Below are 27,696 nucleotides of genomic sequence, written 5' to 3'. Positions count from 1 at the left end.
ATGTAAACATTCTGGTAAGGTGCTGCACCAAGCATTGAACAATTGCAAGAAAAGGAGAAACTACAAAATCCTTTTAGGACAAGCTTTGCATTTATCTACACTGAATTTCCATGAGTCACAAATATGACCAAGTGATCTCAAAATTGTCAATCAAATTTAGCATCAGAATAATCGCACATAAAATATTTATGTTTGTTTCTATTTATTTACATAGCACAGTAACACTAGCTTACATAAGAATTGCAACTAATGAAGGTCTGCGACGTATTGTATCGCAATATTTATATAGCAGAGACTACTCTTACTTGAGGTAGCTTATAAGTTTTGTAAGTACCCCAAGTAAGAGATAATGTGCCTCAGTGTTTTCATAGACTGTGAGATTTTCTTAGTAATTCTGTTGGCAGGTGGGATCACAAATGGTTCTGTGTCCATGGTTATCTCCAGTTCCTCACTTCTCTTGATGGTAATGGCAGGACAACACGTACTTTTGACCGCATGGTTGTAGGTAGGATATTGTATCACTGCACGTCATGATCTCTGTCTTTGCCATTTTGAGTTGTATGTGATTGCTCATTATTTGAGGCGCCAAGGCAGACATAAATTCTTGTTGAATGGAGGTCTTCCAGATCGCCCATTTTTTGGATGGCTTGTGTGCCATCCACATTACTCTAACGTGTCAAGTCTGGCAAGGGGGTTACGTAGATCTTGTCATTGTTTCAACCTGCATTTTTCTTGAGGTTGGTCTTATTTGAGTTCTTCAGTGGTATTTGTTTATCTTTACTTGCAGAAGGCCAGTTGAAGATAGAATTAGCATCCAGTGTTTTTGTGTTAGTTGTGAATTTTGTGGCAAGGGCATTCATTGTAGGCAGGTCCAGTTTCTTTTATAGTCTATATATGCTTTTGTGTCATGAGTTTGTTCTACTGGCCAGAAGATTGATCTTGGATATGACGATGTGATGGTCACTCCATATGACTTAATAGTTTCTAGGTACCACAACATATCCAGGAGGGGTGAACATGTTGTCTAGTGTGTGTCCAGCAAAAAGAGTAGATCCTAATACAATTTGATGGAGGTTGAGCGTCTCAATGTTTGATGTAATTAAGGCATTAGTTAGATGCCGGTTGTCCAACCTGATGTTATCAAAACACAGGGGGCCCGATTCATAGAAGTAATCTGAGACAAAATTCTAACTTTATGACTTTAGGTATTTACAAAGGGTATTTACGAGTAGTAAACTTCGACTTCTGGTCTAAGGTTAGATCAAAAGTCCAACTTAGACCAAAAGTCTAACTTTACTACTACTAAACTTGGACTTTTGGTCTAAGTTTCCACCAAAAGTCTAACTTATATTAAACGTGGGCGTAGTGCTCCGCTCTGCCCGTGGAGTGTGCGTAGTGCTGCCTACTTCGCAGTCCACAAAGTAGGCGTAGCAGGCAGACTACGCACACACCACGGCGGAGCAGAGTTTTCCGCCACCCGCCTCCCGCCTGCCCTCATTTTAAAATTACTTACAACCTTAAAGGTAAAGAAAATTACTTACCTGAGCTGCGGCGTCCCGGGGCTCCCTCGCTAACTTCTTACTCACAAATGCGCATGCGCGGGTGCCTGCACATGCGCATTTCTCGGGAGAAATGTGCATGCGCATTTGTGAGGAAGAAGTTAGGGAGGAAGCAGGAAGAGGGAGCCCCGGGACCCCGCAGCTCAGGTAAGTAATTTTCTTTACTTTTAAGGTTGTAAGTAATTTTGAAATGAGGGCGGAAGGGAGGTGGGCGGCGCATAGTGGGGCTAGTGGAGTGTGCGGGTGCGAGTAGATTTGGCCCCACTCCGTGATGCTCCACGTAGCCCCACTATGCCCACTACGCCCAGGGTTAACTTAGACCAAAAGTCTAACTTTAGTAGTAATAAAGATAGACTTTTGGTCTAAGTTAGACTTTTGGTCTAAACTTAGACCAGAAGTCTAACTTTAGTAGTAGTAAAGATAGACTTTTGGAGTGTCAAAGTGCAAGGGCTCTTTGTGTAAATTGTTTTCACAATTGGTTCTCCCTGATTGGCATATTTAATTTACTGCTAAGTCCCTAGTAAAGTACGCTGAGTGCCAGGGCCCGTAAATCAAATGCTACTAGTAGGCCTGTAGCACTGATTGTGCCACCCACATGAGTAGCCCTGAAAAGCTATCTCAGGCCTGCCACTGCAGTATCTGTGCGCATCTTTAAACTGCCATGTTGACCTGGAAAGTGCACCCATTTTCCAGTCCCCAACCTTCCCTTTTCTTACATGTAGGTTATCCCTGTGGTAGGCCGCATGGGCAGGGTACAGTGTATGTGAAAGGTAGGACATGTGCTGGTGTGTGTGACATGTCCTGATAGTGAAATACTGCCAATTTAGTTTTTCACTATTGAAAAGCTATCTGTCCCATAGAATAGAATGGGAGGTACATTGTAACATCTTACAAGTATAACTTCCCATTGAGACAAGATGGAACAATAATGTTTAGGCTCTCTGAACTCAGAATGTAATAACACATTGTTTAGTAAAGATGTTTTTTAGATTATGTGTTTGAAAATGCCACTTTTAGAAAGTAGCCGTGTACTTGTTTAACTATTTTGTGTGCCTCTACATGGTTCTGGATGGACTGTCTTGTTTTGGAGTGACAGGGGCTGGAGATGTGCATTCACTGTAGACAGCCATTTGGGGGGTTGAGATGTGCCTGGCTCTTCCTGGATGAGTCAGAGCTGAGCTGAATAGACCTTGGCTGAATTTAGAATAGTGGGAGGAGTTTTGCTTGCACCTGAATAGGGCCTATCTCCCTTGCACAATGCTGTCTTCACCCTCTGTGGTCATACTGCAAAAGTGCGGACAGAACTGGATTGGACTGGGCTTAGAGACCCTTGCACAAAGAAAAGAAAGGCAAAATGGGGTATAAGTAATAGACCTTAAGCCCCAGAACTTTAGATTACTTCTCAAGAGGAACCTTTGCCAAGGAGAAGAGCTGTAAGGAGGAGTACTGCCGCTTTGTTGTGTGCTGTGTAGGGTTGGCCTGCAGTTGCTTTTTCTGCCAAGGAAAGGACAAAGACTGGAACTTTGCTTAGAACCACTTGAAGAAGATCTCCAAGGGCCCTGCATGTGCTGGCCTCCTGTTCTGAAGTCCCAAGGACACAAAGACTTCACCTTCAGAGTTCTGACCTTCCAGGAAGTGCCTGTTCCAATTCTGGGCCTCTGGAGGTTGTTCCCTCAGTTGGGAGCAGTAAGAAACCTGAAGAACTGAAGAAATCAATGCATCGCTCTTCTTGCAGCTGTTTTCCTGATGCAGCACCGCCCTGCGAGAACAAACTCCACACATCGCTGCACCGCTGCCAAACCAATGCAGCACCTGTTGCAGCTGCAAGAACTGAAGCATTGTGGGGTCGCGGCTGAAGAAACCGATGCAGCACCACTTGTCGTCACCGCATCAATCACTGACGCATACCCGATATCCACCATCGTACCTGTGCGGCAGGTTTTCCCAATGCATCACCCACAGACCAGAACCGTCTTGAAGTCGACGCATCCCTTCCCCCTACAGAGCAGACTGGACGCATCACTTCTCCTGCATGCAGCAGAACTGTCGCATCACCTCCCCAAGGTCTCAGGAACTGACACATCTCTGTTTCTCAATGCATCCCCCCTCTGCCACTGTTTGGCATTGCGAATTTTGACGCATCTACAGGTACTCTATGAGAAATCATGCATCCATAGTTTTCCATGGACCTAGTTGTTTGAAACCTTTCTAAAGTCATATTCTTATTTCATGTTTGTTGGATTGTTGTCATTTTTGTCTTGTTGAATTTAGATAAAGATATTTTATTTTTCTAAACTAGTGTGGTGTCCATTTGTGGTGTTATCACTGTATTACTGTGTGTTTTGAGTACAAATACCTTACACATTGCCTTTGGAATAAGTCTGTCTGCTCGTGCCCAGCTACCCAGGGGGTGAACAGGGGTTATCTAAAGTGGGTATCATCTTACCCTGGCTAGAAGCAAGGGTCCCTATTTGCCAAAGGTGCCAACTCTGCCAACTAGAGACCCCCATTTCTAACAGTACTGATTCATTGCTCTTCAAGATTTGAATCCTTCTGATCCCTCTGATGTGGATTTGTTTGTTTGATGATGCATGAAGCATAAGAGAGTGCTTCCTCTTTGATTGATATACCCAGGAATAGTTCATGTGGTCTGTAGTTTGCAGGGTCAGCCTGGCCCAGTACCTGCTGTTGTAAAATCAATTTGATGTAAGATACTTTCTGGCCATTTAGCAACTCGCTATTTGGTGGGAATGAGTGAATGATTTCTCTCATCGCAAGGGCAACAGCATACATTAGGGAGGTGGATTTAAAAATATTTGGAGTGCAAGGGACTCGTAAGGAGCCTATCACATGTATGCCTTAGATTACCTCCTTGGTTTCTTTTTCTACTTGCAGATTGACGAAATACAGTTTGAGATGTGCAGTGGAGTAGTCTTTGGTGTGCTTGGAATAGGAAGGTTTTATTACTTGTCAAGGTTATTGTTATTCTTGAAGAAGTGTTTTGCTAAGGCATCAATGAGTTCTTCAGCGAGTTATATGCTCATTAAGGTGCAATTGTGGCTTGAAATTCATCAACTCTTTTGAGTAGCTCTGTAGTTGGGTGTCAAGCATCTGACTCTCTCAACTGCTTCAGTGGTCAATAAAGTGGCGCAAGAGGTAAATTAGCCTGGAAAAATGTATCACTAATCAAGCACATGCCACAAACTGCACTTTTGGACTTGGCCCTTTCTGCAGGATCATTCCCAAATGGTTTGCCTTCACTCCTCCTATATTTGCTAAATTCATTTTTGTTGGCCTTAGGACTCTGTGCACTTTACCACTGCTAACTAGTGCTAAAGTGCTTGTGCTCTCTTCTTAAAACATGGTAGAAATGGCTTATACCCACTTGCCATTTCTAATTTACTTGTAGGTCCCTGGTAATGTGGCACTATCTGTGTCCAGGACCTGTAAATTAAATACTAGCAGTGGGCCTGCAGCACTGATTGTACCCCCCACTACAGTAGCCCATTAAGCATGTCTTAGGCCAGCCATTGCAGCCTGGGTGTGTGCAGTTTTGAACTGCCATTTCAACCTGGCAAATTAAACCTTTTACCAGGCCCAAACCTTCCTTTTTAATACATACAAGTCAATTTTTGCCTAGGCCCTGGATAGCCCAGAGGGCAGGGTGCAATGTATTTAAAATGTAGGACATGTACTGTTAAGTTGTATATGTCCCGGGAGTGAAAAATGTAAATTCGTTTTTCACTACTGCAAGGCCTACCTCTCCCATAGAATAACATTGGAGTTACCTTATTACATTTTATAAGTGTAATTTACAAATGAGAATACATAATCCCTTCATGTTTGGTATCTCTGGAATTGTAAAGAAAAATCCTACCTTATGGTGACGTCAGATTTTAAATTACAATTTTGAAGATGTCAGTGTTAGAAAATTGTCATTTTCTTGCCTCAGCCATTTGATGCCTGCAGCCTATCCCTGGGTCACATGACTGGGTGTAGCTGACTGCTGAGTTTTGTGCATTCCCCTAAACAGCCAGGCTTAATGGGGAGCTTAGATGTGACTCAATGGAGCATCACTGCAGGATGGAAGGGAGGTGCTGAGCCTAACCCCACCTACACTTGAATAGGATGGGTCTTGTCTTCACACAAAGGGCTGCATAGCCCCTGTAGGTGGTCTGGGGCCAGGGCCAGAAAGGCAGGGCACTTGTGCTCTTCAAAGGCAAACCTCTGGGAGCTTCTCCCCACTTCAAAAGCATAACTGGGTATAAACACGGACTCTGACACCACTTTTTCAGTATACTTCTGGACCCGTGGATACTCTGCCTGGAAGAAGGACTGCTGGGCAGCTGAAAGGACTTGCACTCTGAAGGAACTACTGCCCTGTTGATCTGCTGTCTGCTGCCCTCTTGCCTAGATGAGAAGAGAACTGGCCCTGCAACTTCACCCTTGAACCCAGGACACCAGACTGACTCGAAGGGCTAGTCTGCTGGCCTCCTGATCTGAGCCTCAGGGACATAAAAGGCTTCTCAACATCCTGCACCAGCCCATGGATCCAGCTAATGAAAGTTCCTGATCCCCAAGTGGTGCCACACAGGTCCTGGACTCTTGGTGGGGCTCAGGGAACTGTATTTACGTTTTTGGGCTCCTCATGATGGCGAACAGGCCTGTTAGCTGTTGGCAGCTGCATCTTTGCGCTACAGCATCTACCGCTAGCGTGGGGCCACCAACCCCAAGCTCCAGCAACACCTGCCCATGAGACTTGGTCTACTTTTGGTGCTATTCCAGCAGCCTCCCCCGACACACTCCCTTCTCTTTACGGCCCCATCCATCACAAGTCTTGGCACAGATTTGAGAAGGTCAACTTCAGTGGGCATATCCTGGTCCCTGTAGCCGACCTGCGCTCCATCACTGTTTTCTATAGCGCAAACTTGACCCGAATCGGGTATCAGAGCGCTTGACATAGCACTAGTTACGTTACATTAGGACACACAATCATTTTTTTTTGTTTGCTAGGCACTGGGAGATTAAGTGATTTGCCCAGAATCACAGGATGTTCAGCGTCATTTGCCAAGACTCGAACCCAGTTCCCCAGATTCGAGGTCGACCGCCCTAGCCATTAGGCCAACTCCTCTCCCTCTTAACTTCAAAGTGTGACTTTGACCAGTTCCAGCTTGACCAAATATACCTAGTTGGCACTTTGTGCTTTTTGATGTTATTTTCACTAAATATTTTAAAATTCATAGCTCCTGTTCTATTGATTAAATGTTTGTCATTTTAGTCTTGTATTGTATAATTAGATTTTATTCTATTTTTCTAACTTGGTGTGGGATCCTATTTGTCTGGCATTTTTTTTACTTTATTATTGCTTGAAATGTTGCAAAACTAGTTTACACCTTGGCTCTAAGTTAAGCCTGACTGCTCTGTGCCAAGCTACCAAAGGGTTGAGCACAGGTTAATTTAGGGTTGGCTTGTGCCTCACCATGACACGGTTTGTGGTTGCAACTTGACCAGGGCTCACACCCAGGTCAACCAACAACCCAGTTTTTCACATGCACACATCTATGGCTAAGGCCAAGGCAGTAGTAATCAATTCCCAAAGTAAGAAAATCCCAAACAGCATTCTCTGTTTTTGGGTGTATTGTGAACTAATTAAGAGTATTTTAATGTTTTGAGTGTTTTCTGAGTGCTTCTAGCACTTTGTGGCACACAGTGTGTGACTCTTTCAGTCCCACCAACTGTGAGTAGAGGGAAAAAGACAGATAAGTAGAATTAAGTTCCAGGTTGGCATTGAGGCAGAGAAACACGGGAGCACAGGTCTGGACGTTGGAGAGGGACAAACTTTATGGAAAATAATGTAGTAAAAGGTGGGCAAAACTATCCTAGAAGAAAACAGGCAAGAGTTGTGATAGGAGGAGGGGGTAAAAAGCCAGGTTGCACAGTTACCTTTTGTGGAATGCCAAATAAACTAGTCAAGACTGTTGAGCAGTCTCCTAATCTGACTGTGTCAGCACCTGGCACTGTACTAAAGGCTACTTTTGGTCCTGTTTGTTAAGTGGCCAATGAGGACAATTCTAGAAATTATTATAAACATTGGCATCGTTAGACTGAGGCCATGGAGATGGAACAATTTCTAACTTCACTGATAGACATAACCTTCACGGATGCAAACAAGCGAGCAATCAGAGTCTTAGAGGGTTAAAAGGTAAGAGGAGCAGCCCAAAGCATCTGTAAAACCTGGTCTCCTGACCAATATGTTTATGCCATCTTAGAGTAAATAAATAAAAGAAAGTTTTTTTTAAATGAGAGCATTCAAAATTTACTCTTAAGAAATTCAAGCTGACCTCTCAAATGAACTTCCTTACACAACCGAGTGTGGAGTGTCCGAGGATCGCCATCATTGCGGGGCGCGTTGGGCGGTCCAGCCAACGCTAGACCGGCGGTTTGATTGCCCCATTATAAGTTGGGCAGTCTGACTGCCATTGCATGGTGGTCAGGGCCTCAGTAATGTGCTGGTGGTGCTTCTGCAGCACCACCATGCATATTATGAGTTTCAGGACCGCCAGTGGTGTCATGGAGGTCTTTCCTCTATGAAAAGGCTGGCAGTCCTAAAACAAAGGGTGCCCATTTGCATAGGATGTATGCAGGGGGACAAAACATGTGTCCCATATATTAATGCACCCCAGTTGCTGCACGGAATGGACTTTACAGTCCATGCTGTGCTGGAACTGTTTTTGTCAGTCCCATTGCGGTGCTCATTTTCAGAGGCAACTTGTAATCTGGTGGGTGGTGCAACCATGGGTTTGGCGGTGTGGAGCGGGCTGCCAGTGTGGCTGTCCTCTCTCGTACCACCAAACTCATAATTAGCCCCTAAGAATATACATTTTCTGATAAGAAAATGTTCTCCTGTGGAATGTGAATTAATATTTGAAAGAGGCATACTACCAACTTGAGCAGTCAGATTGTTACGAGTTGGTATCCTGCATTAGATACAAACAATAAATCAATAATTTACATATCTTATTGTATCATTGGCGAGACCAGGATTTATTTGGTTTATATGAGTCCATTTTTTCTACACTAGCACACCTGTTGCCTCTTGTTTTGTATCTTCTATCCACAATACAGCAAGATAGTCTAAATCCAACTCACACACCAATTGTGTTATCTAGCAGAAGTCTTTTATAGAATACCTCTTTTGGAAATGACTGTTAGAGAGAAAATATTGATTATTCTGATTAAGGCAAATGACTGAAAATGACAGCAACGATTAAAAGTGCACCTGTGAGAAAATGAAATACCAGCACCATAAAAGTGTGCTTGGTTAGTTAGAGAATGGTGATAGTGATTTTGAAGATGACTTTCATAACTAATTATCTTATATTTCTAACAAAGATGTTATTACATGTTAGATGTCTGAAATTTTCAACATAAATGCCTAATATGCTATAGATTCTAGATTCATAAAACATTTTTTGTTTAATCCATTTAAAAAATATTTTATGCATTGCAACTTTTGAGATTTTAGCAGTGGGCCATAATCACAGTTGCAGGTTTTTCTTTATTATTCACTGACCAACATCACAGAATGCCTAAATATGGTATATTTGAGTGATTTCATAATGCTTTTTAATGTAAATTTGGGTGATTTGCACTAATGAAAAATGTGATCTTTCAAAACATTTTTGAGTTAACTTTTCTCTTGAGGCTGCATTATTTCATGGCTGTGTGCAATGAACTCTGACATGATTCCAAATGTTGCTTATGTGTTCTGATCATGACACACCCCTTGAAAACAAACTGGACACTTGTTCCTAATTCTTCTTTGTGCAGATTTCGTGAGAACCTGACCATTGGACAGCAACATTGTTAAAGCTTTCTGTCGTACAAACCTGTGAGTATTCAATGTACAGTTGTTTCTCATGAGACACATGGGAAAATATGCTGGAGTATCAATTTGTACCTGGTAAATGGAAGAACAATCACATGATGATCAGACCATCGTGGACTGACTATGATGTCATGGTGACAAATCTGCACTATAAAGACTATTGGATTCAAGAGGAATGGGTCACCCTCTTCTTATTTGACATTTTGGAGATCTTTCCTGAGGACTCTTGGCGATGCTTTTGAGAACTGTGGCTGTTGCTGCTTTTCTTTTGCTTCTCTTTACTCTTGCATGCCTGCCAAATTATCTTGTCTTTATCATTTGCCTTATGCTAATGAACTTTTCTGCTGGACTAATTGGAGCTGTCTGGTGAGAATCCAGGCTTAGAATTTCTGATTTATTCTCCATTCCCTTTTGTCCCTGGACTTTCCCCTAGCGGAATTTAACTTGATTCTTGTGTCTCTACTGGTGGGAATAGTATTGAACTATCCTCTTGCTTTGAAACCATTCTTTATGAATTCTTTGATTTAACTAGACTAAATGTTCGGAGTCACAATTCGTGCTTTAGTATGCATGACAGAATTGCTAAAGCTGTTACTTACTTGTACTGATTTTCAATCTCTAATACACTAACCAATTTATTCTTAATCTGTCTGAGTATTTTGTTTGTATTTAAATGTTCTTTCTCTAGAAACCTCGCTCTTGAGTCGGTTACCAATTAATGGTCCTCATTGGGTGGCCAACAGTGGGACATCCTATATTTTTCAACCTTCACTATCACAAATAAAGGTCCATCAGAAGACCAATGCCTCTGTGATAAAGTATAGTAAGTAAATTGATACTAGCTCCAGCATGGGCCCAGTGCCTGATACCTGTTAGAAAAGTGCTTCCACTGCCACATACACATCCTTTACATGGTATTCCCTTGGATTTTTTGCTGTCTGTACCTGAACCCATTTTTGTTGGCTATAGGACACTGCTTGTGCTCTCCCTTTCAAACATGGTAAAAGTGGCATACACCTAATAGGCATGTTTCCTTTACTTATAAGTCCCTAGGATATGGTAATACTGGTACCCAGGGCCGATAAATTGAATGCCACTAGTGGGCTGCAGCATTCATAATGCCACCCACTACAGTAGTCCTGTAAGACATGTCTCTGGGCCCACCACTTCAGCTTGGCTGTGAGTTTTGTAAATGTTTTGCAGGTCCTGGCAGTGAAAAACCTCCAAAGACATTTTTCACTGTGGCAAGGCTGAACATGAGTAGCGTTCCCTTGATAGGATCCATCCCCCTTGGCTCATCAAATGAACCTACACACGGGGCTATTGAGAATTTAAATTTTTCATATATCACAAAAGCTGTTCCAAATTTATATCTTCAGGAATTTATTGATTTTTCATATTGATATTATCACCACATCACTTGAAACCAGCATTGATACGTCAACACAAACTTATTTAGGATGAACTTCAATCTTGAAATTCACTCCATTCCGATGCATTTCGGGCAATCTGCCCTTCGTCAGGGGAATTTTATAGAGGGACATCAGGTTTCTATCCGTGCATAGTAATCAGGAAGAGGCTGACCCTCACATAGGAAGACACTGGATTACATTATGACAATTTATAATACTTTGTTTAAGTTTGGGAGCAGCAGAAAAATTATGCAAGGATTTATTTTAACAGTAATTTAAAGGCAAATTTAATGATGAGATTGGATTTTAAATTACTATTTTTGAAAACACACTTTTAGAAAGTTGTCTCTTTCCTGCCTAAAATCAAAAGGCCTCTCCGGCCAATGTCCAACTGTCATCTGACTTCCAATGGCTTCCCTATGTTGAGATGTGTATCACTCCCAGATAGTGCTTTGGTTGCGGGAGGTGTTCATGCTCTTTGGGCAGGATAGCCTGTGGGTGTACCCAGCCCATCCTTATCTTCAAAGGATGTCTACATTGTCACTGGCGGATGCAGCTGTCAACTCAGCCTGCCTCCCTTTGTTTTCCTGTTCAGGCTGTATCCAAACCCAATGAGAAGTGGGAAGCTGCCAAGAACTTGCTTAGGGGACCCCATAGATGTTTCCTCAGAACATGCTCGGAACTATGAAGAATCAGAAAAAGCAGTAATCAGAGTAATTTGGGGAATTTTGCCGTAATACTGATAATAAGGCTGTTATGCTACTGGTTTAAGAATAAATTTGGAAAAAAAATCCTGCAGTGAGAGAACATTCAGCGAGCGCAAGGGACTGCTCACGCTGCTGTTCATGTTCTGTTGTATTTAGCATTATCGTCTTAGCAAAACATGCATACTTTCATCCATTGTGGACATGAGAAGGCATTTGTGCGCCAAGAAAATAGTGGCAAATGCATAATTACTTTTCCTGTGTAATTCTGAGAAATATGGCATTTGCCTGGGTAATTCTGTGTGATTATGATACCCAGAATTACATGAGTTACGCCTACACCTAGTCTGAATCCGGATGGAACACTGGACCTGCTTGCCTTGAAACCAGGACCCCAGAAGTGGGTTCAGGGGTCAGTCGGCAGACCTCTTATGTTAGCTGTTGGGGCACAACAAGTTTCCAGAGGCCTTTTCCCTCCACCTGCTCATCTGACTAGTTCCAACTTAATGATTCCTGGACCCTGGTGCTGGCATCTGTTATCCTGATACCTAACCCTCATGTGGTACCCCAGTTCCTGGAAACTTTTTTTTTCTTTTGAGTTTTATATAGCGCAAATTGATTTGCAAGGAATCACAGTATGATGAGCATCCCTGCTGAGACATGAACCCGGTTACTCAGCTTCGAGGTCGACTGCTCTAGCTTGTGTTAGAGTGTACTCCTCCTGTCCAAACTGCATGAGCTGAGTTGTAGAAACTTTTTTGTAAGATTCCTTCTAAAGAACCAGGATTGCCGTTGAGCTGAAGCCGTTGAATCTTTGGCAAGAACCAACTTGAAGGTTTGTCCCTCTGATGGAGATCTGACTTTCAGAAAAGTTCCTAAGTTCAATCATAGAAGGCCTCACCAAAACAGGAGCTGAGCCACATCCGACTGACATCAGGAATGGTCTTCAGCCACTTAGAGCTCACTTACCTTTGTCGACGACCACACCAGGATCCTGCAACACCTCGTCATAGTTGAACATCACTTTTTCTCCAGAAGACTTTCCAAGTCTAAAGGTAAGTTTTCCAGTGGGACAAACCTGGTTCCTGTTTGTGACCCGTAATCCATCAAAATCGCCATTAACTGTTTACTGTGACCTGCAGTTGGTCCGGTGTGCTTTTTAGCTAGATTTTTAACCCAAACTTTAAAAGTTCAGATCTCTTGTTCTACTTATCAGATTTTTGTTATTTTCATGTCTTCTAATTTATTAAAATATTCTCTAATTTTCCAAACTCATTTGGAATTGTTCTTTTGTTGTGCTTTGACTTTATTACTATTTGAGTATTGCATAAATACTTTACACATTACCTGTAAGTTAGGCCTGAAAGTTCTGTGCCAAAGCTACCAGGGGATTAAGCATAGTTTTATTTAGTGACTTTAGTGGTTCATCCTGTCAAAGAATGTGAGTGTTAATTGAGATGGATTCCTACCCCCTCAACAAATACTCCAATTTCTCACACCCATCGTATATTTAGACCCCATATGTACTAAACCTACCATCATATTGCAGGGACAGCATTGATTTCCTGAAATCCAACTCATATCAAGGGGCACCAACTATACCCTACTAATAATTGATGTAATCTCCTTATTAACTTGCATTGCCACCTTGGCGTACAGACCTGGAGATATTGTTTGAGAGATAAACTCATTTACTTGTACAACCACTTCATAACATTACTACATATTCTCAAATTCTGTTTAGGGATCAACATCTTCCTCTTTGATAATCATTGGTACAAGCAACTGTCAGGAACTGAGATGGGTAGTTGCTTTGCACTGATTTACAAAAACATCTTCACGGGGTGGTGGGAAGCACAACACTGAGAATGGAGATCTGTGAAAACACATAATCCTATGGACACATTGTGGAGTTCATTCATATGTAATTTGGCATGGAACTAGAAACACACTACAAAAATTCATGGACACTATTTCTGACAACAATTCACATATACCATCCTACAAACAGAAATAAACTTCCTAGTCATTTCTATCAAAACCATAAACAATACTCTCCAGACCAGCTTACAACTCAAGGCCACTGCAGGGAATTGTATACTTCACACGCGTAGATACCACCTGACTAACATCAAGTGGAGAATACACTTTATTGAAATCTTAAGATCCTAACCTACTTGTAGCACAGAATCAAGATTTGAGAGAGAAAGGACTGCAATGATGAAATGATTTGAGGAGAGAGGATATCCTAAAAAAGTATTAAAGATAGCCAGCATTAAAGCTGACAATTTGCAATGGGGGAATTTACTGATTGGAAAGGATGAACCCAAGCAACTGCAACAAGCCAGAGTGATCATTACCTATAATAATGAATCAGCAATGGGTAAAATCATAATGACAAACCATATAGTCAAAATGGATACTGTGATATGTGAACTGGTTAGCAACCTCTATTGATCCCTTAATGGAACCTTAGAACATTAAAAAGCAACCAAGCACATAGCCAATTCAGTGAACAACAGCTGGCTTGATGAACAAAGGTTTTTTTCAGGGCAATAAATGCAAGGCTTGTAAATTGAGCTTCAAAAGAAGAACAAACAGTACACCCACAATTCGTTACATCATAAAAAGAAAATTAAGTACTTAAACACAGACTCCTGCCATTATATTTACTTGAATGTCCTCCAGGCATGTGGTGCATAATTAATACTATATATCCTATTAAGGAGAGGGTTCTTGAACATCTTTGAACCATCATAAATCCGGAATACACTCATCCATTTGCTAGACACCGGCAAGAGAAACAAGATCAAAAACCTGATTTGCTGTCTTTCTTCGGCATTGACAAGATTGACTTCCCAGCAGGAGGTGAGGACAGAGAGAACAAGTTGAGAAAGATGCAATCTCAGAATATTCAGATCTTGGAAACAAAGCAGTCCAAGGGGTTCAATACTAATAGTTTGTATATACATATTGGTTGATCTGTACATATCAAGTTTTTTCTAGTTAGATCAATGTAGATGCAATAATTTCCTCTTGTACAGGTACACTGAAACTGAAATGACATGTATTTATCCATGCTGAAACACTTTATTATTACACTACTTACACACACACTTATGTATGTTTGCAGTAGTTGGTGCATGAAAGGAAACTATATGGACGGTACTTGAAACCACCCACCAGTGATGATATGACCACTGGGCTAATACTTCCACAACCTGGACAGATGGTCTCTTGCACTGAACACCATATGGGGTGCATTTAGCTTGTTTTTTTTAAATGTAATGGGGTAAATGTGGATAACATGAAATATGGTCATTGTACTAAACAGAAGAAGTTATGACATGTATAAAACTTTCCAAACATCTTTTATAATGGTATATACTATCGTTATATATTAAGACATTTAAGTACATTCAAAATATTTCATTCATGTCTACCTATTATATGAAAGGGCACGATTATGAGCTGCTAATTAATCATGTAAATTGGATTCAAGAATATAATACTATGTGCTCATGAATTATTGAATGTAAAAGTGATTTTGTGATTAATGATTTTGTGTACAAGCCATGTCTGAAACAGTCTAAGGGCCCGATTTAGACTTTTACGGATAGGTTACTTCATCACAAATGTGACAGATATTCTGTCTGCCATATCACAAATGTCCTTAGATATAATGCACTTGTGATATGTCAGACAGGATATCTGTCACATTTGTGAAGGTGTAACCCATCTGCTGATCTCTAAATTAGGCTGTAAGTCTTGTTTTCATGTTTGTTGTTCACTTGTGTGAAGTTAGACTTTGATGACAACTACTTTGGTTGAAACCCGTTGCCACAAATAAATGCACTTTTAAGCAGAATATGGAGTGTGTCATGTTTTCCCAACACTCAGCAAACGGCAACTTGCAGATTAATAAAATAGCTGCACTTGGAGCAGCTGACTTGCACTGATGCCGGTGGGTCATATGACCGGTCAGTGCTTCAAGGCATCTGAGGAACAGATATATATATATGGCCTATAAAAAGCTTCTACAGGGGGAATGTATAGAAGGAGATTAAGATGAATGAGTACAAAAGAAAAAAAAACACAGATAATAGTATGATGTCATATTTTAAAGGACAAAACTGTGAAAAGTCTATTAATGAATATTGAATTGTTGCCACAGCATGATAATCAATGAAAAGATAGTCACTACGAGATAGTGATGTAAGTTAGATGCATTTCCTTGACTTTTTTCACTGTTTATACACTGTTGGTGTATGGTGATTAGTGAAACGGTCAGCGTCGTGACCAAGGGGCAGGGAAGCACTGACACATGTTGATGTAACAGATTTTCGCCTTGTTGCAGGCAAATAAACTTGGAGTACTAACTTGCACTGGCGTGTTGTTGAAGCCTTTGAAGGAGGGAAGCCATTTTCACATATCTATATTCACAACAACAACTGTGAAACAAATGCTTCAGAGAAGCAGGGTGGTGACTTGCAAGATCCTCATAATGTATGACAGGGAGTACTTAATGCCTTACCTAATGAAATTTCTGAAAAGTAAGGTACTTTCTGAGTATAATAGTTCCTGAAACTCTGTATATCTAGGCAGATCTTGGCCTTGCTGAAGAGTACATTCGTGCATCTAGAGATGCTGAGTTAACCATATGAAGTTCTAGTAATCTGCTTAATATGTGAGGCAGACCATTTTCAAAATGCACTGAGCTTCAACAGGAAGCGAATGTATGATGGGAAGGAATGGATTAACATAGTCAATTTTACATGTGCTTGTGAGTTGCTGGACTATTGCTGGTCTTCCGGATAGCTAGTCTACATTCTTGTATTTATGCCAGAAGGACATTGCAGTAGCCAATTCTACGCATGACAAGGGCTTGCAATACATTGTTGAAGCCAGCTTTGAGGAGGTTATTCTTTATTTTTCTCAAGTAATGCAGCTGACATTTATCAGTTTCATCACATTTGCAATATGAATATCAAGTGCATTGTAGCAACCCAGGACTAGACATACTAATCTTTCATGCAACGCAGTGTAGCATGGAAACTTGCTGTGCAGTGCTGCATGAAAGGGAGAGAGCAGAAATGCTCCATATTTACTAAGAGATGGCACACGTCTGCTCTCTCAAAGCACTGGGGCACTTCAAGCAGCCTAGTGCCAATGCAGGCATCTTTGCACAATGGTTCAATAGTGCCAGCATTTCAAGGAGAATTGGTTTTGTGCAAGAAGGGATTCCTTGCAACTTTATCCTCTTTCTATGTGTGTTGCAGATTGTTCTCATTGTTGCACCAATCTCTGGGAGGTATAGAAATATCATGCATTCCCAGGTTTAAAAACATTTGTAAATCTGGCATTGCATGAAATCCATCAGTGGGTGCACAGGGATGCCTGTGTTCCACCCAGGAATGCGTTCCAGAACAATGTGTAATGCAATGCAGTGCAAGTAAATGAATTCCATTTAATTTCTTCACAAAACGCTCCTTGTGTGCCTTTGTTAATTTCTACTAGCATTTTGCATCATGCCTGCTCACAACCTTGATGCAAAATATTAGTAAGTCTGGCACTAGTGAGTTGCCATTCAAGATCAGAGTGATAGATAGTTGATCAACATTCACTTCTAGATAGAGGTTGAGATCGTAGGCTGGCCAAGGAGTGGAAACTTAATGTTTGTGAATTAAGATTTTGGTGGTGTTGTTGCAGTCACTTTTGAATGTTTTTCAAGCAGGTCATGATATGAATGAAGTCTCTGTGATTTTAAGATACAGCTGCATATCACGATTGAACTGATGAATACTGATCACTATTTGGTTAGTAAGCACCTGTAGCAGTGTAATTTAGGCTCCATCCTTTATACGCTACTAAAATATATTTACATACTCTTATACGAAATTAATATTCAACGTGTGGCTTAATTTCATTAACATGCTACATTTAAACACATTAATAGAGTGCATTCATTGCAACACTAAAGATTTACACATGGGAGTGTTAAAGTTGAATAGCGGACTACTGCAACCATGTTTTGCATATTCACATGTAACAATGATTACTACTTCCAATATATATGTATGCAATATTGCAACCGGCATCCATTTTGATTTTTTGAGAAAGCTTAACTTGGCATGAGGCCTTGCTTGAAAAGCTTACTTTAATGTGCCAGTGATTTGGTTCTTTGTTCTGAGGGTGCCTTATCATGCTTCTTGTAAGTTAGAGAAAGCTTATTGTTTGTATTAGACGACTGATAGTAAAGCCTGTCGGTAGGAAATTGTTAACAGACTTGATAAAAATATTGGTGAAAGATGGTCTTTTGTTTACAGTGTACCAGGAGGATGAGATGTCCAAGGCTACCAGCTGCAATCTTTATTCTGTAGAGATACAAACTTGGGGAGTGAGTATGTTGACTCCCTTCACGCATAGTGATTTGATTGGCTCTTGGTGGTGGGAGAGAGATGCGTATGTTTTTGAAGCTACTGGTTATATTTAATTGGTGTTTCCACAGACCTTCATCCAGATTTGTTAAAAGACTGGGAAGAGAATTTACAAAATTCATCGTTTGTCATGATGAAGGCTTTGATTCAACATTCTGATAGAAAGTGTACTAAATTAAGGGAGGAAATATGTATTCTAGGAGAAGAAATAAAAAAATTCAATGTGAAGGAGGCTACAGATAAAAATTATATACAAATTCAAGCTCATCAACGCATAATAAAGCAAAGTAAACTCAACAAGATTTCCAGGGACGATAGGGATTATTTTGAAGGTCGTATATACACCTTTACGCAGAAATTTGAGAACATCCAGATACCCAAGCCCAATAATCTGATACGCAGAGTGTGGGGGATGCGTCCAGCCTTCTAAGTAGTTCTAATGCCTCTTCTACTGAAGATTTGGGCATTACTACTGGTAATGGGGATGAATCTACCACAAACCCCCAATATTCTTCGTCTTCTTTTTTAGAAGAAGTATTAAGGTACCTGATAGGCAGCAAACAAAAGAAGCCGGTAGGAAGACAAGAAGGGGGGGTTGGAGAAAAAACAGAAAAAGATTCAGGGGTACTTACCAGGAATCAGAGGAAGAAATTGAACAACTGAATGGTGAACATATGCTATTTCCTGACCATCCCTCTAAATGTGATGATAGTGTGGTTAATCTTTCCAATCGCCCTTTTTATGCTGTTGAAGTATCTGTGTTGAATAAAGGATTGGGATTTTGTGCAACCTTCATACTGATTTGTACAAATTTACTCGGAAGCCAAAGTTGAAATGACATTTTCATTTAAATACTATGCATAAACCAGCGAGTGTCATTAATCCTGCAGATTCTTTTGATCTATCCATTTCACATTTGAAAAATGTTTCTTTGTTACTTTCAATTGAGAATGACATGGCTGTGCCCTTAGAGGAGATTGCGCAAGATTTAGGGATCAGCCAGTACTACACTTTAGAAAGCTGCTTACATCTTCAAAGTAAATTCATGCCACAAGGGCTGCATTTGAATAGTATTGATGTGTTTTGGAAAATGGTGTCTGATGATTTGCACAAGTTGGAGGATAAAGTCTCTGGAAAGAAGAGTCTTTACAATACAGTGAACCTTACTGGGGCAGAACAGAGAGCAGTTATTGACCTTACAGATGATTCCTCCCTTGTCATCCGAGAGGCTGAAAAGGGGGGAAATGTTGTGATCATGAACCAGATAAATTACAAACAGGAGGCCTTGAGGCAACTTGGTGACAAGATGTGCTATAAGAAGTTGGGTTATAATTCTTGTCCGGGTGCGATGTCTCTGATCAACAACAGTTTAACAAACTGTAAAGAGGTAGGGTTACTGACTGAAACCGAATATCAGTAACTTAAGATCTCATATCCTAGGTTCCCATGCATGTACCTTTCACCCAAAATACACAAAAAACCTGTTTTTCCACCTGGATGTCCTATTATTTCAGGTAATGGTTCATTGACATAACATTTGTTCGAACTTGTGAACACATTCCTCAAACCTCTTGTGGTAAATCGTCCGTCCAATATTGAGGATACCAAGGACATTTTGAACAAGTTTGAAGATTTACTGTGGGATGATTCTATGTGGCTGGTTACTATGGATGTAGAGTCTCTCTGCACCTGTATTAAAAAAGAATATGGCCACATTGCGTTGGATCGTTTCCTATCTTCCAGAAAAGCGACCTTTCTTGAACACAATGCAATGTTTCTGGAGATGATAGATTTAATCTTGAGTAATATCTTCTTCTTGTTCATCCTAGATTGGTACTACCAACAAAAAGGTACAGCTATGGGATCAAAATTCATGCCATCCTATGCCAATTTGATCATGGGATGGTTCAAAAAAATCCATGCATGGTCCCATATTGCAGCAAAATGGACGAATGACATTCATTTGTGGGAACGGTGAATCGATGATGTGATTTTAATCTGGACAGGAACAGAAATGGATTTGCATGACTATTTTGGATAGTTGAATGAAAACCCCTTTAATGTAAGGTTCACAGTAAACATGTCCAAGACCAGGATTCAATTTCTGGATTTGGATCTGTATATTGTGGATCAGAAACTGCATAGCACCATTTTCAGAAAGGAAACAGCCGTTAATAGTATTTTACACTTTGACAGTTCTCATTCTTCAAGCACCAAACGTGCTATACCCTTTGGTGAACTAATAAGGGTTCGAAGAAACTGCAGTGAATATACTCTTTGAGAAGCATGCCACTTGCTCCCTGCAACGTCTAAAAAATCTGGGATATAAGAGTCATGATCTCAACCAGGCACTGAAGCGCATCTGACAGGTCAAGAGAGAGGATACACTTAAAATCAGAGATAAAAAAATCTTGAAAGAGTGTTTGGCCTTCATTACGACTAATTCAGATTTAAACCAGGACCTATTCAAAATACTGCATAGACATTGGAAAATCTTACAAGGGGTGCCAGGTGTTGGCCCATTGTTATATGATAAACCCACAATTACCTACAAAAGATCAAAAACATTGAGGGAAGTCTTGTGTCCCAGCTATACTGCTGTTAAATCACAGGGAGCAGGCACTTGGCTCAAATGTCCCAATGGCTTTTTCACGTGTGGCATGTGTAATATTTGCCATTTATATCTCAACAAACAGGTTTTCATATAACAACAGAAATGTATATTACATTAAACATTTCTTGAATTGTCAATCAACACATGTCATATACGTTATAATTTGCAACTGCTCAAAAATCAATGTTGGTAGCACGATTAGACAACTGCGAGTTCGTATTCAGGAGCATCGCCGTGCCTGTCTGAATAATGACCAGACTAATGCGTTGGGATTGCATGTATATGATTTGGATGTTTCGAAGGCCAATTTTAGTTTTCATGCCATTGACTGTGTACCTCAAGATAGAAGGGGTGGGGACAGGGAATTACGCCTGAGACAGCAGGAGGCCCTTTGGATATGTAAACTTAGAGGGCTAAATTCTGATATTGAGATGCATTTTCTGTTATAATAACTGAAAACTTTGACAATCTAATCTATTTCGCCTTGTCCTTAACTGCATTAAAAAATCAGAGAACTGCAAATAGTGATTTTGTCAGTTTGTAATTATGAATTGCACTTCCAAATGCAGACATAATCATAATGCAAGGATACCGGGTGTTGGTATACTGTACCTTGTATTCGATTGAATCATACAGATTCAGGTCTGATTTTTCATAATATCGAATCTATTGTTCTCCTCTCTCGAACAAATGGCATATGTTATTTTGCTTTGTTCCATTGATTGTGGCTAAAAATGCCAATTTTTCAAGAATTTCTGGATTTCTGGAATAAGTATAGTGATTTTAAAATCTGTTGCCGGATGTGGGTTTATTTATTTTTTGGGTTGATTATTCCTTATTATTACTAGTAAATCTTGAACAATGGATTGCGAAGGTTGGATGATCTTCATTATGTATTGAAATCCTATATGGTGGTCAACTTCACTCCATAGGGTTGGAGGTTAAGGAGTGGTCTCAGCAAATTGACTGAGACGTTACAAGGAGGTACGTGTTATTCATGATGTTTGCAAAACAGATATCAATTTGAATTGTGAAATGTATAATCATTATAAATATATGCATTGTCCAAGTATCATAAAGCATGAAGCATACTGACTGCACATATACGCACATATGAATAGGTTTTAAATGTTTGAGTGTTCACCTTTTGGCACTTGCACGATTTTAAATACATCCTTTTTTATCAGCCTTTATCACCCGCTTCTTAAAAAAACATCTTATATTCGTTTTCCTTTACTAATACTGCACTCTTTCATTAAATACTAAGATTTCGTTCAGTACTGGTCAAACGTAGGGTACGTCTAGACAATACGATCTGCCTTAAAAGCAATACTGATAGTTCAGTTTGTTTCTTGACCCTGAGGGGGTTGGGTTTATTGAGGGATGTTTGGAATTGCACACACGCAAACGTTTGTCCCTGGTTGTGTTGTGAACTTTGTTGAGAATGAGGAGTTGAGGATTGCTCTGGCGGCATTGATTTCACTGCACGTTTACAATGATAATAATGTGGAGAGTTTTTTGTGCACGGTTGTGAATGTTTAGGATTACTAGGTCAATAAAGTTTTTGTTGCACTTGATACTGTATTCAATATTGTATTTATTTGACTCATTTGTAAGGCGTACGAATCATCCCCAGGAGGATCTCTCGGCGCCCGAGAAGGAGGCAGATGTAAGAGGAGTACAATATTCACTCCTTAAAATAGCCAGGTCTTGAGCAACTTTTTAAATTGTGGAAAGTTTGGGCAATCACAAATATGTTCAGGGAGCTCGTTCCAATGTTTTGGGGCCAGATAAGAAAACGCACGACCTCCCATTTTGACTTTCCCAATTCTCCTGCAACAGAGCAGGCTGCGATTACTGGCTCTAAGTAGTCGCCCCGGTTGATAGCGTTCAAGGTAGATACTAGGCTAACTACTCCTTATGCTAATGACGTATTACAGGTTGATAGGCTGCAAACATTAAGGTGTGGTGTGGCATTTCACGCCCATTCAATGTCGTTGCAAGTGGGGTTAGGTTGTTATCATCATGTCGAGGTGCGGCAAATCATGCCCATTAACCGGCGTTGCAAGTTTTGTCAGACTGTATTCATTACGTTGAGTTGCTACAAAACATACCGATCCAATGATGTTCAAGTGCTGTTAGGCTGTACTCATCACGTTGTTGCAAAGCAAATCATGCCCATTAAATGACGTTACTAGTGGGGATAGGTTAAAGGTCTTTGAACTTTACCGGCTGGAGTACGCGACTCAGAAAAGAACTGATCACTGTTCCGTTCGGTGTTCTTTTTTCCTGCGACGACAGGTTGAGCTCGGGTAAGTCAGCAGGTTTCTAGATAAGTTTTGCCTGCCCTCTGTTTTTCTGTCCTTGTAAACGCATAAGGCACAGTGTTGGAGGCTTTGGTTCACTATTCGTAATTCTTTCTGTGGGGGTGGGTTTTTCCAACAAGTACTCGATGGACGTTTACATGCATCTACAATACAAAGGTTGCGGGTATAACTGTGACATAAACTAGAGAACATGTCTCCCCCCTCTCTTCTTTTTGCCAGTGGGGACACTTTGCTCATGCTGTCAGTACAGTCTTTTTTATCAGTTCCCTTTTTAATTAACAGCTTGCTTCTAATTGAGAAGGCAGGCTAATCTTAATTAATAATAAAATCGGAGCGCCCGTTTCGGGCAGATTTGCCTGGAAGGGATTCTCCTCGCATGATTTTGCGGACTGCACTGATTACAGTGGTTTTTTGCCCTCGCTGTTTAATGAAGAATACAAGTTCTAGAATACCACACATGTGATATATAAATATTTCAAAAACTTTCTCTGTTGCAGTGTTTACTAGTGCGCTTATCCGAGTTTTCCAACACGTGTTCTTCTTACCGAGAAGATGATTAATTTGCCTCTCTTTTTGATACACATCTTCTGATAAAAAGGTATTTATTATTGGCCAAATGCGGATGGTTTGAAGATAGGCTCTATTTATTTGATTGTGAGTTAAGAGCGCTGGTATCTCTTTTTAGCTTTTGTAGTTTTGAGTGGAGGATAGAAGAACGGAAAATAGTCCGTGATCTATCGTGCTACTTGGTGTTCTAGGTAAGAGAGTGGATATTCTCTCTGTGTGGCAAACACTGCATTGACATGAATGCTGGTGGAAAAGGCAGTGTGGGTCTGAAATCTTTGTTTTCTCGTCCTTTTTTCTTTTTTTCTTCTCTATTGCACATTTTGGGGCAGTATTGAACTTCTCGCATGTTCACTTTTTCCCTTACTTTAAGTGCTTTTTTAATTTTTTACGTTTTTCCTCTTTCGCTGCTTCTCTCATGCACGGTTGCCCGGGTCCTTGGTGTTGGATCTTTGGAGAATCTCAGACAAGTGTCTGTAAAGTCACAGTCCTCTTTGGTCAATCGTTTTGACATAAAATATTGTGTATACTATGAAAAACCAGTTACTGGACTGTGTTTTAGCGATCTAAATATTATTGAATATGATTTAATCAAGTTTTTGGATTTTGGATTGTTTTTGTTGGTTATATGTTAATTGTATTCATTGTCATATTGAGAGCCCTGAGGAAGCCCTTTTCAGGTGAAACGCGTTGGCTGTGGCTGTATATATCCCTCATCCTTTGAAAAAAACAATAAAAGAAGAAGTTTCTACATCGAAGACTGTGAAGATCTATAATTTCTGGCATATTATATGCCTTTTGTTTTGTGCCTCTCTGTGCTCTGTTTATTCGTGTTTCCACAGCCGGTTAGTTAGGCAGACTGTACCTTCACTCTGAGAGGGAACACATATCTTTTCCCTAAGTGTACAGCTTCATGCTGAACACTTCTCTTAATTCCCTGATCTTCTACAGAAGTTTTGTTTTATGCTAACACCATCAATGTTCCAAGCTTGAAATCCCCTTATATAATCTGACCTCAACCTATGTTTAGATAAGAAGCGGGAACTTTCTTTATGGGACACCTGATTGCAACAATTGGGGTTCGATGCATTGTGGCAGATACCATTTTGTATCTAATTTTATTACAATTTAACTTACTGGCACATTTTAGATTTTATGCTAAATTGCTGTACCTCCTACATTTATTTATACTTTAACTAATAGCAGGATGGATTGATGGGGAGTTAAGGGCAGCATCATCCCATGGAAGCCCCACAGGCATATAACACATACATAAATTCATTCAGGTCAGGCCAGGCCAGGCCAGACAGTGATGACCCTCACAGAAATCCAAGTTATCTGTGTCCATGCTGTCTATAGCCAAATCCATCTCCTCATGAGGACATTGCTGGATGTGTCTCATCCCCACTCGCATATAACAAGACCTCCATGAAAGATCCTGCAGGGTCATCAAATGCTGCTAGTACTTCAGCCCACAGGGCCCCATAGGGATTCTACGCGCACCGCATGCTTCTTCCCTACGGAGAGCCTGGTATTTTGCTATAGCTCAGTCCCTAACTGCTGATTCCCATCTCACCACCTCTGGCCCAGCAGCCACCTTCCACGCCATCACAATAAGCCATTTGGCTACAATGAATGCCAAGCCCACAAATCTATTGCCCACTTTCTTGGGCCCAGGGTGTGGAAACAGACCCAACAAGCAAACCTCCAACATAAAGGGTAAATTTCGGAGCAATATCCCAAATTTCACCCTCTATATTACTGCTGTCTAGAACACCTGCAGAGTGGTGCAGGACCACGTCATATGACAGAAATCTGCGCTCTCAAACGTGCAACACAGGCAGCACTGAGGCGGGCCCCCATAAATAGACGTCAGTCTCTTCGGGGTCCGAGAAGTCTTTTACACATAATTAAACTGGATCACATTAAAACGAGTATTGCGGGGCACCGTCTGTGGAGAGGTGAGAAACCAGGCCCAATCCTTGTCTAACAGGGCCCTACCCAGCGTATTCTCCTATTTATCTCGGAGCGCAGACGGAGGTTTCCAAACCAGTTCATTCAGAGCTCCAGAAAACCACCTAACCAAGTGGCGGCCATTACCCAATGTGAGGAGCAGCTGCAAAAACTGACTGTGGCTGAGCCGCTCCACCGCCCCACAAAGCTCCAAAAGTCCTTACTGGTGCTTTATAGACAAGAAACTGTCCAGGAGGCAGACGGTTAATCATATTATGAATATAAATATATGAATAATAATTTGTGAAAGGGAATAGATGCTTAGATATTCTTGGATGAGTGGTTCAAAGTATAAACTAGCCTATATTTTACTTCTGTACGAGTTCTAAATTTCGAATTTGCAAAACCACAGATTTGCAATTTAGCATATTTTAAAAAAAATGGTAAGATGAAAGTGTGGACATAGCTACCAGTAACTAGAACTATTCACACAGCTGCTCAGGGGCGGAACAAGCAGCGGGTAGACAGCCGACCTTTTCTCACTGCTCTTTCTTTGTAGCCCAGGTTTCAGTTTCAGTTTATTGTTTATTGTTATTAGTTAATAAAAATACAAGTTAAATAAATATAAAAAATATCCGTTTTTTTTTTTTTTTTTAAATAATCAATTTTCTTAAAAACATTGATTAATATTGGTGCAACACGGAACAATATCTTGGATTTATTAAAATAGAGCATTAGAAAATTCATTCAATTCATGATTGTAGGTTCACTTCACGAGTTTGTTAATGTAGCGTATGCGTCTGTAAAAAAGAAGAAAATTCCTCAGTTCTAGATATGATCATCCTGCGATTGTTTTATCATCATATCAATATCTTATAGTCTTAAGTCTGGACAGGATCTTTGTGCCCCGGTGTTTTACCTCTGTGAACGACTTCTTGCCACAGCAAAACATCACTGCAGAGGATCCAGGCAAGCTAATCTTTATCTGAATAGGAAGTCAGGACACTTTGTCTGCTTACGCAAAGACCGCAGATATCTGACTTCACCCGTCTGTGTAGGAAAAGTCTAAGCTTCAACCAATCTTAATTTAGATTGAAACGACAGTCAGATTTTTCGATGATTAATTCAATCGGGGTTTAAATACCATCTACGCCACATTAAAACATTAATAATGGTATTGCTATTTCCTTACGAACATCACATGGCCAAATAAAATGTTTATTGTTAATTTTATATAGCGCTACATGCTTCCATTCCATTACTTCAGAGTGCTAGGACTGACAATTGCACGTCAAATACAGCAGGCAATCTCGGCCATTTCTCTACTACACCCTCTGTACACAGAACCAAAAATATGATCCTAGCTTCGACTAGAAGCCATTGGAAAGCCCTTAGCGTGAGCCAAAGATAGTTCGTCTTTGTGGAGATCTAGGCACAGACTGGCATCCTGATTCTGAAGACTTTGCAGACTGGTGATGACTTTCTTGGGTAGGTGCATGTTAATAATGTCCTCACAAAAAGGGCACCCCTAATATGTTATTTTAGGTTCAAGAACATGGGGGAAACAAAACATCAAACCTGAAATAAACATTCCCACTCAACCAACTACATTAATACATGGAATTAATCCAAAAGAGTCACTGACCCATTGAGATTACCTTAAATATTGGATTTAATTATTCATACATTGTCAATTTGTACAATTTGCTTCTGTAAAATTTTTTCTTCTTTCAGAAACATATCTTTCATTGTTTATTTATTCCTATTCTCTTCATGATTGCAACGACATATTCATTAATTCGCTAACAAAACAGCACCAATATTTAAATCAGTACCATACAAAATTTAAACATCACCACTCCACTAGAAACATAATCACTCATTCCCAACCACACTCATACGCACTCCAACCACATGCATTTTCCCCAAGGCCCTTAGGAAAAGTGTTTCAGTATCCCAACAAGGAGAGCACTTTTTGTTCTTCCATTGTTGCGTCCTCATTTGGGATCTCCAAATAATAATGGTCGACACACGTTTTGGTCATTATCTAAATTTCTAAATCAAACAAATGAATTAGGTTGGCCTGAGTGCATCATATGACAATGACCTCAGTTTTGCCACAGTTCATACAAAGGAAACTGTTGTTCATTCAGTGTAGTACATGGTCCAAAAGTGGGGTGATGTTGGTGAGATTATCTGAATGGGTATATAGCCTGCTGTGAATTTCCTACTATATGC

At 40.4% G+C, this 27,696-nt stretch overlaps 1 protein-coding gene across 1 annotated transcript in view; it reads right to left on the bottom strand.

Moving 5' to 3' along the window:
* The window catches only part of LOC146855952 (solute carrier family 23 member 1-like), a 1,135,305-nt gene that overhangs the window by 359,038 nt on the left and 748,571 nt on the right, over positions 1-27,696 (bottom strand). The window lies entirely within an intron of this gene.

The sequence above is a fragment of the Triturus cristatus genome, chromosome 4_1, assembly GCF_964204655.1.
Source record: "Triturus cristatus chromosome 4_1, aTriCri1.1, whole genome shotgun sequence".
NCBI lineage: Eukaryota > Metazoa > Chordata > Amphibia > Caudata > Salamandridae > Triturus > Triturus cristatus.
The sequence above is the reverse complement of the archived record's forward strand: the minus strand, read 5'-3'. Positions and strand labels throughout refer to the sequence as shown.